This window comes from Schistocerca nitens, chromosome 7 (genome assembly GCF_023898315.1).
Source record: "Schistocerca nitens isolate TAMUIC-IGC-003100 chromosome 7, iqSchNite1.1, whole genome shotgun sequence".
NCBI lineage: Eukaryota > Metazoa > Arthropoda > Insecta > Orthoptera > Acrididae > Schistocerca > Schistocerca nitens.
Genome location: NC_064620.1, coordinates 120,368,657 through 120,385,876, shown reverse-complemented (window position 1 = coordinate 120,385,876; position 17,220 = coordinate 120,368,657). Strand labels below are relative to the sequence as shown.

Genomic DNA, 17,220 nt, shown 5'->3' with positions numbered 1-17,220 from the left:
CCTCAGAATTATTTTCTTTAGTTGAACTTGAAACTAATTGACTTTTCATAGTTAATTTTGGACACATTTTATTGAGTCTTTGGCTCACACTATTTATAGGAGTCATTCACAACTCGTCAGCAGATAAGCTACGTCATCACAGGCATTAACACTATTAGTATAGTCTGGCAGGTGGAAGATCATTAGGCGCGATTTCCTCCACCAACTCTCCACAATTCCTGTTTCCTTTACTACAATGTGCCACAACCTTTTCCAAAGCTCGACAGATTCCAAATCTACAACCTCTTTCCTGGTCACTATGACCAACTATATCCTCACCCACAATTACTTCACCTCTGAACACATCACCTACAAACAAATCCATGGTACAATAATGGGCACCCGAATAGCATTACGAGGTGCGACAATAAAGTAATGAGACTGATTTTCTTTGCAAGATGAGGCAACCCTGCAGGCTTGTGTAGGCACAACATCTTTGACCTCGGTCTATAAACTGCTTCTAGTCCAAGCGGCACATTGATACGACTGCTCAGTCGTGAGTTGTGCTGCAATAATTTAAAATGTGTTTGTATCTCTCATCACGGAAATGGAACCGTATAATATTGTGCAATGGTACGCCATTTCTTTTTGCGTTAAATTGGATGAAAACGCAACGACCACTTACTGTAAGCTTCAGAAGGCTTTTTGGAGAGGAGGTTATGTCAAGAGCTCAAGTTTTTTGTTGGCATAAAATGTTTAGTGAAGGCAGAACAAATGTTGAAGACCGCAACCTCACAGACGGATGTCAGCTTGGCCAGGGTGCGTGAACTTGTCCGATCTGATTGAAGATTATCCGTGAAAATGATTGCAGAAGAACTGAACATCAATCAAGAAACGGTTCATCTAATAATAACTGAAGATCTTGGTATGAGAAAGATTTGTGCAAAAATGGTCCTCAAAAATCTCACACCACAACAAGAAACACGGAAAAATGTGGCAGCCGATCCATTAGAGCAAACGGAAATCAATCCAGAATTGTTGAGCCGTGTTATCACTGGTGATGAAAGTTGGTTTTTGCAGTGCGATACAGCGACAAAACGCCCAAGTTCGCAGTGGTGCTCAAAGGGATCACCCAGACCAAAAAAAGCTCGCATGTCAAAGTCAAAAGTGAAATGCATGCTTGTGTGCTTCTTTGATTCCAAGGGAATTGTTCATAAAGAGTGGGTGCCTCCTGGACAAACAGTTAACCAATATTACTACAAAGAAATTTTACAGAGACTTTGTAAAAGAGTTCTTAGTGTCCGTGCCAACATTGCTGATAATTGGATTCTGCATCATGATAATGAGCCATCCCATACTGCTCTGTCAGTACAGCAATTTTTAACCTCAAAACAAATTTCGGCACTACCACAGCCTCCTTATTCACCACATATCACTCCTTGCGGCTTTTTTCTATTTCCAAGAGTCAAAACGGCGGTCAAGGGACTCCATTTTCAAACAACACAAGATGTCCAAAAAGCTGTGACAAGGGTCTTGGAGGATATTACAGAAGATGAGTTCCAGAAATGTTACCATCAGTGGTAGAAGTGCTGGAAAAAGAGTGTACAATCAGGAGGTAACTACTTTGAAGGAGACAACACTAAACTTGGCTAAAACAGTAAGCAACATTTTTTTTTTTCCACATCAGTCTCATTACTTTGTCACACCTTGTATACTATGCCAGCCTATCCGTGGGCCTTCTAGAGCAGGCTGTTCCAACCGAGCTCCAGGGAGCCGGAGCGCTCACTGCGGCAGCTCGGAGCCGGCGTGGAGGGGGAAAGCGAACTCACTGCCCCCTGACTGCATGCAGCCGCAATAATCAGTGTTCAATGACAGCTATGACTAACTGCGGGAGCCCTGTACCTCTATTGGAGGATACCTTATTCATTGAGAGGTACGGTCGTCTGCAGTGTCTTGTACGTCATAAAGAATTTAATTCTGCGAAGAGGTACAATATACAACAACATTATACACGTCTTCACGCAGCGCACTACGATCAGGTAGAAGGCGTTGCACGCAGACAACTGGTAGCCAGGCTTAAGAACGACATACGAGGAGACGTAAGTTCAAAAACGGTTTCGTAATACGGAGGGTATCAAAACATGCAACATAGTTCATTTTGTGTAATGCGTTTATAATTTTCAGGTGAATGAGAGCGGAGAAAACAGTACTGAATCTGCAATTCGAGCAAGCTACAGGGTCGCTCACATCATTGCGACAAGTGGCAAGCCGTTTTCGGTGGGACCACTCGTAAAATCGTGCATGGTGGCAGTTGCAGAATGTTTGTTTCCAAGGGAGGTGCAGGCAATTGAAGGGGTTTGTCCGTCGAAGCAAACAATGTCTCGTCGAATCCTGGACTTGGCAGCGGATTTAGAGACACAGCTCAGGAAAAAGGCGGAGAGCTCTGTTGCATTTTCACTAGCGCTTGACGAAAGCACCGACATATCGGTCTGTGCTCAGCTTGCAGTCTTTGTGCGTGGTGTCGACATGGAGCTGCAAGTAACTGAAGAACTCTTGGATGTGGTGCCACTCGTTTACACCGCAACAGGACGTGAAATTTTTGAAGCTGTTTGTGAATCAGTGGACAATATGAATTTGCCGTGGGATAAGCTCCATTCTGTAGCGACAGAGGGTGCACCACAAATGATCGGACATCACCAAGGTTTTCCTTCTCGTTTGAAAAATAAACTCAGGGACGAATTCGGGATAGACATTTTGACTCTTCATTGTGTTATTCACCAAGATTCACTGTGTGCTGAAACGGTAGAGCTAGGTGGCGTAATGAAAGATGTCGTGAAGTGTGTGAATTTTGTGCGGCGTCACGATATGAATCATCGCCAATTCAAAGGATTCCTGAAAGCTATGGAAGCGGAGTATGGGGATATACCTTACCACAGTACAGTTTGTTGACAGTCGGGGAAAAGTTCTTGATGTTTTCTTTGACATTCGTGAGAAAATCTCCCTTTTTCTCGAAATGAAAGGGGAAGAAATGCGTTGTCTGAAGGATATCAGACCTGGCGTTCCTAGCTGACATAACTATGCATCTGAATAATTTAAATCTGTCATTGGAGGGCAAAGGGCAGCTAATCGTTGACATGCACGACCAGATCAAAGCGTTCATTACGTTTATTTGAGAGGCAGATGAGTAATGGACATTTAACGTTCTTCAATCGCCTTGCTTCTTTAAAACTACCTGAAGGTACTACTTTCGGCGATTACCAAGCAAAGTTAAAGCAGCTCACCACGTCGTTTGAAACACGATTCCGAAACTTCACTAGTTTGGAAATGGAACTTAAGGTGTTCAGCACTCCTTTTTCAGTTTCCCCCAATGACTTGTCATCGTCACTTCAATAGGAGATTATTGATTTGCAAAATTCAACTTTGTTGAAAGAGAGGTACTACAACACATTGGATTTGTCACAATGGTATCGTTCATTACAGCGAAAAACATTTCCCAAGCTTCACAACAATGCCGCTCAGATCATGTGCATGTTTGGATCTATGTATTGTTGTGAGCAGCTTTTCTCAGCAATGAAAAGAGTAAAAAGTAAGGAACGATCGTTTCTTCAGGATGCAGCAATGAAGGCAATCCTCCTCATTAACGCTGCGAACACTTTGACGCCTGATATTTCCGATCTTGTAATGAAAAGAAAATGTCAAGCTACAGAGGCCCAATAAATTTAGTATGCAATTTCTTGTAAAACAGTTGTTTCTTATTTATTTCCTGAACATCGTATTTCCTGGTGTAGGATGTCACCACGTCTTAGCAGCTAAGAGTGTGAGGCTGTCGATCTTGTAAGATGCAGCTGACACATCAAAACGCCTGCCCTGACGCCTGCCTCAGCCAGCCGTGCCATGTGCCGGCGTTTCAGCCCACTTGAATGGGCACAGCGAGCGACACGGCTCCCTGGAGCAGGCGCTCACAACGGAGCCGACGAGCTGGAACAGCTTAACAGATCCCAAAGCCCTCACCTGGCTCAGATTCACTGATGACATATTTGTGATCTGTGTTGAAGGCGAGGACACCCTAAACATATTCTGTGGTATCACCTATTGATACCACCCCACTGGTGTTCAACGGTTGGTAACAGAATGACAAGTTTCCATCTGATGTCTATAGCAGTTGCCCGGATCTGGTGGACCCAGTGTTGTGTGCCCCACCTCCAGCAACTCTGGACTACGAGTGTCCTCTGCCACCACAATACAAGATGGCCGGCGGCAGCCCTCTTGCACTTGCTGCCTGTATGCTACAATCCCTTTGTTCGTGCTTATGACAGCATGTGTAATCCTAGTTGCTATTTTATTAGCAGGAGTGTATTCTTGTTTCATCATTTATAATGAGTCTTTGTATGTTTGGAGAAATTCAAGTTAAGTAAATCTTCTGTTTGTTGTATTAACTTGCTCGCCGATCATTTCTGCTTCTGTCCGGCTTTCCTACAATGACAGTTACCACACCACTCTGTAGCCCACCTGTCCTTGCTTTTATGTATGAAGTCGTACACAACACTTTCCTCCAGAACCTGAACATCTTCTCTCCATTTGCTTCACCTGGTCCTCCTCAACCCAACAAGCCACCTTCCTCGAAGTTGACTCCCACCTCAAAGATGACTACACGAAACAGATCTCCTGTGCCTTACCTCTCCAGTCACCTACCACTCCCAAAGTCCCACTGTCTGGCCACAGAGCAGCGTTCCCCTCGTGACTCGGTACCACCCGGCACTGGAACAACTTAACCTCATTCTCCACCAGGGTTTCAGCTACCTCTCATTGAGCCTTTCCACCCCTCCCGCAGTGGTATTCCGCCACCAACCAAACCTACACAATATCCTCATCTATCCCTTCTCCCCCTCCTGCTTCTAACCTCTTGTCTCGTGGCTCGTATTCCTGTAGAAACATAGGTTCAAGTCCTGTCCCATACCTTTTTTTTATACAATAATGTTCAGATTTTGTGTCAAAACCAACTGTGAGAAAGAGAATGCTTGCTCTGAAAATATATAATAATTTTATGAAAAGGATAGTTGCTACTCCCCACATAGCGGAGATACTGAGTCGCAGGTAGACACAACAAAAAGACTGCCACAAATAAGCTTTCGCCCACAAGGCTTTTGTCAAAACACACACACACACAAACACAAACAAACTTACTTTCTCCTTATATATAATTGTAAACAAAAATTGTATACACAACTATGTGCTGTTTTGTTTTCTTCCACACAGGCAGTTTTCACAGAAAACAGGAAATTTTAGTTTATAGCTAACCTTCTTGTGATTAGAATACCACTATGGAATCTAAATCAACTGTAATTCTACAAATTTGCAGATTAAATCAATGCGAAATATTGTTATTAAAGCTACTATCCTCACAGATCCAGGAGCAGGAAAGGTCTCGACCTCGCGTACCAATAATCCCAACCGATTTACCCTTTCATTTTAAGCTACTTCAATCCCCAATCCAGGTTTCATTGGCAATAACAAGGCTCAATCAGAGTCAAAGAGAGGGGAGAAAAGGAGATAAGGAGATGGACAGAGGTTGAGGGGAGTAAATGGGCATGGAGTGGGGGAAGGAGGAGGGGGGGGGATGTGGACAGAAAGAAGGGGGAAAAGAAGATTAGAACATATATACAATTCCCATACATTTAGCGATTGCAAAGCATTCCTGGGTTCGTTAGTGACTTAATATTTTGGCCGTAGTTCTGCCTGTTCTGTCCTCCCATTGGCTTGCTGACGTGGTGCACTCTTCTGCAACTGCCAAATCTGTAAAAGTCGACACAACTGTTTTGTCAGCTTGGACGTGAAATTAGTACCGTGAACAGTTATCTCGGTATCCAGTGTCCCAAACTTCAGAACCCAGTAGTTAACCATTGCTTGAGGTACAGTGTCCACTTGCAGATTCGACATGGCAGTCATAGATAAACAGCATGAAAAATAAGAAATTAAAGTCAGAACTACAGATTCCACACAGATGTGTCTGCAAATGGTCCATGAATATCAATACAGCAAGAATATCTGTACCAATAATTTGTTGGCCTCTGGTAATCTCTGCAATGAAATTCACTGACGATTAAGCTCTGCCCTTTGCACACAGGGTACTCATTTTCTTCATGTGTTGCTCCATGTCCTGCTTGCATGTTTCCAACCAGTAATGTTTTGCAGTGTTTCGTTCAGTAGTTCTGCAACCTCTGTGCCCTGCTGAGATGGAGTCATGGGCCTGCCTTGACACTTCATCACGGAAACTCGCCAGCGTGACTTTGATCATCTGCACTTTTTTTGCTTATGCGATACTCCCATCATTATCATAAAACAGAGCCCGAGTTGTGAAATGCTGATGGTCTCAGTCGGTGGCCTGAGCCTTTCGCCACTCATCTGCAGAAACGCTGATGCGTCCCACTGAGCATACCTTACAATTCAGGTATGTGCATTACCGTGCATTTTTCTTGGAGTGGTGTATTACTTCAAAACCAAACTCACTAGCCATAATGTCAGTTGGGTCAAATGGTTCGACAGATCTATAAGACCCATCAGCCATTTTAATGCTGTGTGATCCATTATAACTTAGAAGCATGTACCATATATCTAATAACAAAAGTATGGGATATCATAAATCGGGCTAAGCATTACGTTTTGTGTGTTGGAATACTTTTGTGCTTTACTTAGTTGCCTGAAAATGCAGGTTATTATGTGCCCTGCTCCATCTATTTCCTGTCTTTAACACACGCCTTGAGTTGTGGTTGCTGGACTTATAAGATTATATTGTTTTTCATAATCTGGGAAAGAAACGATGGGTCCACAGGCTCACAGATCTTTTAATCACAGAAAGGCGTCTTTGGAATACAGAGTCTATTGAATTTGGATTCCCTTGTTTAACAGATATGTAAGAGATCTTGCTACTTCCACAAACTTAGGCACAAATTCCTGTAATAATTAGTCAAACCTGAAAAGGACTGTAGCTCTTTTTCTGTAGTAAGAATAGGAAATTACCAAACAGTACGCCTGAACCGAGGGTTTGCTTGTACATCATCCTGGCTGATAACACGGCCCAAAATAATGAACTTCCTTCAATATGAAATGATGCTTTCCCAAACTATCAGTTGTGCTTCACACAATTTACTTAAGAAATCCTGTAAAATGTACCACATGCTCGTAGAAAATGCTAGATAAGATTTCAGAGTGGTGCAAAGATTGGCAAACTTGCTTTAAATGTTCAGAAATGTAAAATTTTGGACTTCACAAAATGAAAAAAAGTAGTATCCTTTGATTGTAATATCAATAAGTCATCATTGGAATCTGCCAACTCATACCATATACTTTAGAGGGATATGAAATGGAATGATCACATAGGATCAGTTGCAGGTAAAGCAGTTGGTAGACTTCGGTTTATTTGTAGAATGCTGGAGAATTGTGATCAGTTTACAAAAGAGATTGTTTACAAATCACTTGTGTATGAAATAGGACTAATGGGATATTGAACATATACAAAGAAGGGCTGCATGAATGCTCACAGGTTTGATTGCTCCATGGGAGGTACTGAAGGAACTGAAATGGAAGACTCTTGAAGACAGATGTAAACTATCTTGAGAAAGTCTATTAATGAAGTTTCAAGAACTGATTTTAAATGACAGCTGTAGGACTATACTACAATCCCCTACATATTGCTGGCACAGGGATTGTTAGGATAAGATTAGAATAATTACTGCATGCACAGAGGCATTCAGTCAGTCATTCTTCCCACACTCCATATATGAATGGAATGAGAAGAAGCCCTAATAAGCGGTACAATGGGGAGTACTGTCTGCCATGCACCTTACAATGGTTTGCAGAGTGTAGTTGTAGGCAAAGAGCTCCATTTGGCTGTATTTGCAACACGAATTCGGATTTTGGCCACCTTGTGTCTCAGATTACCACAGTTCTCACACAATTTCGTGGAAAATTTGAACACCATCTTTAACACATGCTATGTCACTGAATTCATTCATCTTTTTGAGTTTTCAGATGACACTAAGGTATACCATTCCACATTAAAAAAATAAATACAAATTTCCTTCAATATTGCTGTTGACACCATAGTTAAGACTATCAGCCATGTAACAACACTTGCCAAATATCTAGTCAGTATGTTGACAATTCACAAAAATAAAATGGGTGTTATGTTTTATGTAATTCATTGGTTATATACGTGTCAACAAGTTACCAGAATCCAGAATGTCAGTAGGGAGATCAGCAATTCGAATTGTATATTTCTTGTACTGGCATCTCCACAAGAAGTGGTGTGGTGATGAGAAGTACTGCACATTTGTCATCTACTGTGTAACTGCTACCATTGTGAAAACAATGTCATCTACTAAATGAGATATAAACACTAGAGTAGCGAAAAGTGTGATTTTTGGGGAATGCACCAACATGTAGCTGACATCACTGCAGCAATCATTTCACTTTCAAGTGAAGAAAGCACTTAAAACATTCATCAGATCACATTGTCAGATATGCAGGAAATGATTAGCATTTCCTTCCATGTTGGTTTATGACAAGGGATTGTTCATTACATTGTGATTTAGATTTTGACATGTATCTGGTTTTTTTGTATGCTGCTTTTACAACCCAGTTGCCTATGTATAAGAAATGTTTGGTGTACAGTAAATGGTCTGATTGCAGAAGCAAGTGCATGCAAATGACTGTCAAAATCCATTGAAACGTAGATTTTTGGTTATGACAATATGATAGGCACTGGAATAGATATCAAGAAAATCTTCAAGGGTGCTACCATTCCGCACAAGCAAAAACTGGGAGAGGGGAAAGGCATGATTTTAGAACTCTATTTTCATTATGCATTTATTATTAGCCAATTTTTCATTCCATTGAGCTGTACTGTAACTGAGAGAATTTATGAATGTCGTCCATCGCCTAAGAGTCGTTGACAGCAGAACTTTCAGAAAAACGAGAAGGAAACACATGGGTTTTACCACCTAACAATGTCCCTGCACTCCAGTCATTATCACTTAAAAATTATCTCGCTAAGAAAGATAAATTGTAAATGCACAGGAACTTACCCAACCTTGTACATCTCTTCCTGTGACAAAATAATTTGGATGTTGACATAAATTTGTGGACACAGAAGCAAAGTTCTTTAAAGGAAGTAAAAGTAAAAAGTTGTAAAAACAATCAGTGTTTTGCCAGTAACTTATTTTGGGAACTATGACTCTGTTATTTCATTATTTCCTTTATCTAAAAAGTACAATCTTCATAAAAGTTGACAGCATAAATGATTTTGTGTGTGGTGTTTTCTTAAATTTGCATTTTGCATTCCTGTCCTACAATCCCTTGTTTGTTGCGTAATGGAGGGTGTTTCATACAAGAGAAGAATCCTTTCCTGTTGTGTGGGATATGACAGTGACATCGCACAAAATTAAATTAATAGTTCGTAAATTCACTAGTAAGTCTTTGTACACTCTGTAATGATACTGACTAATAATGACAGTAATAACGTTCTAATTATATTTTATTAGATGACTTTCAGTGTACATCCCCCCCCCCCCTCACCCGCCACTTACGCAATCTATGTAGAGACTAATTCCACTGATTTTCTTTCAAATCCTTCAGAGAGCAATAAACAAGTGATAGAGTTTCTTCTAAACAGCTATATAACTGAATTTCTCTCCTCAAGAACTACCAGTCTGTAGAGGAAAGAGAAGAAAAAATATTTACCACGATTGTTCAGCTTATGAAGGAAAAATGCCTGTTACCTGATACCGAATAAGGTTATGGAAATGCATTGTTCACTTTGTAATGAGCCTCTTGTACTTGTTCACTTAAGTGGAAGCAAATTTCAGGCATTTTTAACATGCCAAAAGATGTTTCACCTGTAAGAGTTAAATGGGAAATCCAGTCTACGAAAGCAGTTAGATGTATTTGATCTATTTGGCAGCATAATATGGATTGTTTGTTAGTTTCTGGTCTTCACACATCTGCAGTACTTATCTTTATTTTCTTTTCTATTTACAGCACACATGTGGAATGCAGTATTTCTCTCCATATGATGAAGGTGTGCCACTCTTCGCACACATTGTCTTCAGAAGTGTTGCTGCTTATGTTCTGTGAGCTATGATCACTTGGAATTTACCATATGGCAAGCTATAGTCATATGTGAATGTGGGGTTCCAAGTGGTAATAATTTTTTACTATAGCAACACCACATCAGTCCTATGTTTTGCACTGGTGACGTCTAACAAAATACAAGATGTAAATGTGTGGTGTGTCTGCAAAGAGTCTTATACTGTTTTGTTAAACAGAAATATATAATAGCTGTGTGCTAGCATATTCTTTCAAGATAGGGGAAATTCAGATATGAGGCGGTATTGATCGGTAACCACGAAGCACTGCGGTTAACATGCAGTGATAGTGCTGATTCTTGGTAAATTGCATAAAGCGTGCAGTGATTAGCTAAACCAAGAAAGTTTATAAGAAACTGCATTAAAGTTGTTTCCTCTTGCTTCCTTTGTCTGTAAACAAACATGTACATAGTATTGAATATAAACTGCTACTTTTATACACTTTTTGTACAATGATAAATAAAAAGATTTTGTAATTTAAAATTAATAAACTTTTGTGCCTAGAATTTGTAATAATTTTGTTCTTGCAAAGGGAAAATCCAGTTTGGAAAAATTTAAAATTATGAGACAACATTATTTGCCATGACTTAGCTTCAGAATGTAAAATATTTAGTACTGCCAACAGTCACATATTCCTAGATTTTGAAATTAGTCTTTTGTTTCTCATGGAGGAGAGAGGAATAGGTTGGACAAGTTTTAAAAGGAAGGGGCAGGTCATTCAGACCTTAGGATGAGAGGGACCCACCTGACGAGGAGAGGAGGAGGGTGGGAGAGAGGGAAAGATGAAGTGGAAGACCTCTTACTCTCATCTGACACCTCACTTCTTACAGACACGCTCCACCGAATGGAGCCAAGCTGTAGCAACGTCAACCATATCGAACTGTATCAGTGATGAGACCAGCAGGCAACCCACAAATAAGCCTGTCTTGCCTAAGAAGCAGTCGTAAGAGCTCGTCTATTGGGGCATTTCTAGCACGAAGAGCTGAGCCTCAGGATGGTGTGTTGCCATGGTACCGTCTTGCCAGTTGTCTATATCTGCATATGAGAGCCGGCTATGTGTAACTGTGCCTTCTGGTGCGTGCACATCTTTCAGTAATTCTCTCTGTGCCACTGCCTTGCTGTTCTGATATGCAGCTGCTGTGCTCTTCCGGCACAGCAATGTGCACGTCTGGCCAACGTTATCCGGCATTCTGGCTAAATCTGCAGTCAGCTGGGCCACTACAGTGTAAGAAATGCCATCAGATGTCAAATCCAGAACATCTGCTGATATCGTCAGTAGTAGCATTTGTAGCTTCACCGTAAGTAACATAGAGCATGTGTTCATGCATTGTATTGTCTTGGCCCTTAGCTACAGTGTAAATAATTATATTAAGAATGCAGGCAGGTGCTGCAGCAGGGCGGGGTAGTACCTGGAGCATAGTCCAGCATTTGCGCAGTGAAGTAGTACTGCTGTGTATGCATAGTTTAGCTTTCCAAAATGAGCTGCTGGAGCCGAGAGAGAGAGAGAGAGAGAGTGAGAGTGAGAGTGCTTCGTAAGTCTTAACTCTAGAATGTGGTAGCATCATCCTGTATAGCCCATTTCTAGAAAGATTGGAAAGATGCCACAGTATTTTTCAGTAATCCGGAAAAAGCAGTAGCTGCCTCAGCTTTGGGAAAACAGATTGAGGGACAGCTTTAAGAATAACTTTCCATAAATTGGTAGGCGAGGCACATATGTCAGATACCACGAGAAATTGACGTAGACGCCATTGAAATATAACAGGTAACAGTTTAACAGTATCACACAGAAGAACAATGGTAGCCTAGAGAAGTTTGTGGGTCACATAAGAAGCATAAGTGCTAGGACCTACGAGCTGATGAATGATGGAAGTGCAAAAGACGCCATTATGTACGAAGCAGAGCAACATGCTCTACATTTCTGAGTGGGCTACCAACATGTGGCTCACCTGAACTAAGGTCAGAATGACAGAGCACAATACAAAGAGTTGTATTGACGACCATACTTTGACAGAAATTAATAATGTTATGTGGCCAAGGAAGAGGTGGGTTATTTTCCACACTGTAATGACATGCTACTGATGTGGGCAAACAGAATTAATGCAGAGGTAACGTAACATTCCTGTTGCAATAGGTGTGGGAAATAAGGTCATATCAAACGAGAATGTGCAGGATAGCATTTACGTGGACAGAATGAAAGTGGTTGCAGACATAAGCTCATTAGATGGGAACAGGCACTCAGAATACTGACCAGCAATCCTTGTGAATACAACCATCATGGAACAGTGCAAAGAGGAACGCTATGTGATAGGTGAACTAAAGGGCAGTGAGTGCAAATTTTTATTGAATACAGGATCCTATGTATCCATAGCCAGAGGTGGGTTTCTCTTGTCTGGGACTATGAGGCTGCCACAGTGTGATAAATGTGGAGTGGGTGGTAGTAAAACGAGTGTGCTGAGCTCCATATTGGTAGACAGCTTCCAGATGTGGATGGAAGAACATCATCGTTTGGGTAGTGTCTATGAAGTCATTCTTGGAATAGATTTCCTAGTATCACATTAAGCCATAGTTGACTAAAAGTTGTGTTTCATTTCATTGGACAGACAACAGTTTCATCCAGGTGCCACAACCAAGATGAACACACTGCTGCAAGACAAGCAGTTTCCAAAGGCCTTGGGAAGCTAGGTAAACCCTATGTGTGATCTGTCAAGTTCAATTCTCCTGATAAGATTCCACAGCGAATGGTGTTGGCACTGAACTGCCAGGAAATTCACATGCAGTAGAGCCCCTGCCAGAGAATGAGGAACTGGGCAGGACGAAATTCTGTGGCCTAGAAGGAAATTCAGGCTTTGTTGTCATTGACAGTTTTGGTGAGGAGGAAGTAAGGCTATCATGTGGAATCCTATTAGCCAGTTTGGAAGTACGAGGGCTAAAATTGAGAAGTTCATAACTCAAAGGAGAAATTGCACTTGAATCATGTTTTTTATTGTCACTGAAGTCTTATATCTGTCTTGTGTGTAAGCACAGAAATTTGTTTCTTACATCATTGTTGAGTGTCTAAAAGCTGTAGTTACATGTTGCTTGGAGAAAAGTTACAACAGAAGAAATGTTGAATTCAGTATGCAGTATTGTGATGAGGACTTCCGAGTGAAAAATCTTGGAGACAGCCAAGACCATAAACATCTCAAGTGTACAGCTAAATGACATTTTAAGTGATATTTTGCATAAACATTTGGGTATGAGGAAAGTGTCAGTGTGATGGATGTCGCAAAATACTCTCTGCTGAAAATAAGTGGTATCATGAGAATTCACAGTAGTGCTTGAACTTGTTCAAGCAAAATACAAATGAGTTTTTGCTGCATTATGTGATGCCTTATAAAATGTGACCTGATTGACTTCAAACTGAGACAAAGCAACAATCCAGGTAGTGGTGTTCCTCATGCAAAAAGCCTCCAAAGAAAGGGGAAACCAATTCGTTAGTGAGAAAAGTCACAGCAATTGTCTTTCAGGATTCCTAAAATGTGATATTTACAGACTACTTGGCGAAGTGTAAAACAATCGCGCACTCATTATACTGTGTTACTGTATCAATTTCACTGGAAATTAAAAAGAAATGATCTCATATGGTCAAGAAAAAGATTCTATTTAACCAGGACAATGTGCCTGCCCACAGAACTGTCATTGCTATTGTCATGGCAAAACTTACAGAATTGCCCTAAGAACTGTTACCTCACTGAGACCTCCAGATTTGGCTTTGAGCAATGTTTTTTTTTTTTTTTTTTGTAAATTTGGAATACTGGCTTAACAAGAATAAATTCATGTCCAGTGAAGACATTCTGTCAGAAACAAACACATATTTTGCAGATCTTGAAAAATCGTAATTTTTATAGGGATTAAAAATTGGAGAAATGTGGGGCAAGGTGTATTGATCTGGGGACAGACTTATGTTGAGAAATAAAGTTAGGCTTTAGGTAAATGTAACTGTTTGAGTCAGATTTGTCAATCCCCCCCTCATAGCAGAAGGAAATGGAGTAGAGGGTGAGATAGGTGCGCTAAACCTGCCTCCAGGGAAACCCGCCCATTACATCACATTAAGGGGAAAAAAATTGTGCTCCTACAGGAAAATGAAATATTTATGTTAAGCTGTTAAATATGGAAGGTCCATTATGTGCTACAGCCAGTATGTAATGCCAGGGACGATTAGGAATGCACACTGTCTGTTGGAAGCTGTATCAGGTTCTATACCATGTAAGAGGAGGAGAGAATTGGTCCACAGTTCTGTGAAATTATTGCAGAGGAAAGCATGAGCCCAAGGGTCTTCCAAAGAGTGCTGCTGTCTAAAAAGTGTGCAGACAGCGCCAGAGCTTATGAGTTCTGTTGTGATCATCACCTCTTAAATCAGCACACAATAGCTGACTGTTCGCTTTGCCTAACATCCCAGAAACTCTTATGAGACCAGGGAGAGTGCTGAGTTTTACAACTAAGGATCTACAAATTGGATACCATTAATCAGAGGCAGCACTGAAAGATCAGCCTGAAACTGTTTTGCAGAGTCCCCTCAGGTAATCACCAATATCACATGATGTCATTTGAGTTGAGAAATGCTCTGGCTACATTGCAACAGCTGCTAACTTACGTACTACAGGGTTTGAAGACTGGCGTATCTGGACGATATAATATACTTTGCCATGGGCATTAAGGAATATACACTCCTGGAAATGGAAAAAAGAACACATTGACACCGGTGTGTCAGACCCACCATACTTGCTCCGGACACTGCGAGAGGGCTGTACAAGCAATGATCACACGCACGGCACAGCGGACACACCAAGAACCGCGGTGTTGGCCGTCGAATGGCGCTAGCTGCGCAGCATTTGTGCACCGCCGCCGTCAGTGTCAGCCAGTTTGCCGTGGCATACGGAGCTCCAGCGCAGTCTTTAACACTGGTAGCATGCCGCGACAGCGTGGACGTGAACCGTATGTGCAGTTGACGGACTTTGAGCGAGGGCGTATAGTGGGCATGCGGGAGGCCGGGTGGACGTACCGCCGAATTGCTCAACACGTGGGGCGTGAGGTCTCCACAGTACATCGATGTTGTCGCCAGTGGTCGGCGGAAGGTGCACGTGCCCGTCGACCTGGGACCGGACCGCAGCGACGCACGGATGCACGCCAAGACCGTAGGATCCTACGCAGTGCCGTAGGGGACCGCACCGCCACTTCCCAGCAAATTAGGGACACTGTTGCTCCTGGGGTATCGGCGAGGACCATTCGCAACCGTCTCCATGAAGCTGGGCTACGGTCCCGCACACCGTTAGGCCGTCTTCCGCTCACGCCCCAACATCGTGCAGCCCGCCTCCAGTGGTGTCGCGACAGGCGTGAATGGAGGAACGAATGGAGACGTGTCGTCTTCAGCGATGAGAGTCGCTTCTGCCTTGGTGCCAATGATGGTCGTATGCGTGTTTGGCGCCGTGCAGGTGAGCGCCACAATCAGGACTGCATACGACCGAGGCACACAGGGCCAACACCCGGCATCATGGTGTGGGGAGCGATCTCCTACACTGGCCGTACACCACTGGTGATCGTCGAGGGGACACTGAATAGTGCACGGTACATCCAAACCGTCATCGAACCCATCGTTCTACCATTCCTAGACCGGCAAGGGAACTTGCTGTTCCAACAGGGCAATGCACGTCCGCATGTATCCCGTGCCACCCAACGTGCTCTAGAAGGTGTAAGTCAACTACCCTGGCCAGCAAGATCTCCGGATCTGTCCCCCATTGAGCATGTTTGGGACTGGATGAAGCGTCGTCTCACGCGGTCTGCACGTCCAGCACGAACGCTGGTCCAACTGAGGCGCCAGGTGGAAATGGCATGGCAAGCCGTTCCACAGGACTACATCCAGCATCTCTACGATCGTCTCCATGGGAGAATAGCAGCCTGCATTGCTGCGAAAGGTGGATATACACTGTACTAGTGCCGACATTGTGCATGCTCTGTTGCCTGTGTCTATGTGCCTGTGGTTCTGTCAGTGTGATCATGTGATGTATCTGACCCCAGGAATGTGTCAATAAAGTTTCCCCTTCCTGGGACAATGAATTCACGGTGTTCTTATTTCAATTTCCAGGAGTGTATATAAGCTATTTGAGAAATATACTGGAATGACTAAAAACAGCGTTGCCGCGGGTTCCAGAAATCAGGGAATTTCAAACACATCAGGAAATACCAGGGAAATTTGAAACACACTGGAAAAATCTTTTTTGTCACAATAGATGAAATGCTTTGTTTACTGAGGAGTACTGCATCGTCACTGGTTGGATGCAGCTGACCACGTGCGCCGCTTCCCTACTCCCTCATTCCTACTGCTTCTCCCCTTCCTACCACTCTCCTCAGCTTGCAGTCAGTGCTGCCACCACTTCTTGCAGCTAGCCTAGCAGCTGCCAACAAGAGACAGGGAGGCATGAGGACTGGTGTGTTTGGATCTGATTCTCAGAGAATGTAGTAGATGCACCGCATAGAGACAACAGTAATGTGTGCATGAGTTGTGCCTGAATGATTGTGTGCATGTGTGTGTGCTCCCATTTTCTGACAAAGACCATAGCCAGAAATTTAGTTGTGACTATGATTGTCTCTTCTATGTGCCTGTCTGCAGCTCAGTGGTCATCTTTACGATGCTACCTATCCTCATCAGTATTGGTTCTCAGAGTATTCACGCAAGTTATCTGTTACGTGGATTGATCACTGCAGTCTCATTTCATCAACTGGTGTTTGTGACATGTAAATAACTGGCCACACCAGTGGACTTCCATGACAGGCCAAAACTGCAGGCCATTTCTGTGGGTATCTCTAATTGATTGGGGGCTGCCAATCTGAAGCCCATCCTTTCCCACTAATGTGCAGGCCCTGCCCATTGGATCAAGTCTCACCGATCTGCCTACAGTGTGGTGTAATGCGGCGGATTTTTGTGGTTTTTCCATGGACTCAGGATTGTGGGGCTCCTCGGTAGGCCACAGGCCACGTATTTCAGGAATTGAGACTCTCACTGCAAGTACGTTGTATAGTGCGGCATTTTATAGAAATTTTATTTATTCTAGTACATTTTGGC

The 17,220-nt window shown here is 42.6% G+C and overlaps 1 protein-coding gene across 1 annotated transcript in view; it reads left to right on the top strand.

Annotated features, from left to right (window-relative positions):
• Nucleotides 1-10,627, top strand: part of LOC126194810 (out at first protein) — an 85,116-nt gene extending 74,489 nt beyond the window's left edge. Inside the window, exon 6 of the mRNA XM_049933124.1 lies at nt 10,015-10,627. The gene's annotated coding sequence lies outside the window, so the exon portion shown is untranslated. The remainder of the gene's footprint in view (nt 1-10,014) is intronic.
• Nucleotides 10,628-17,220: the final 6,593 nt, after the last annotated feature.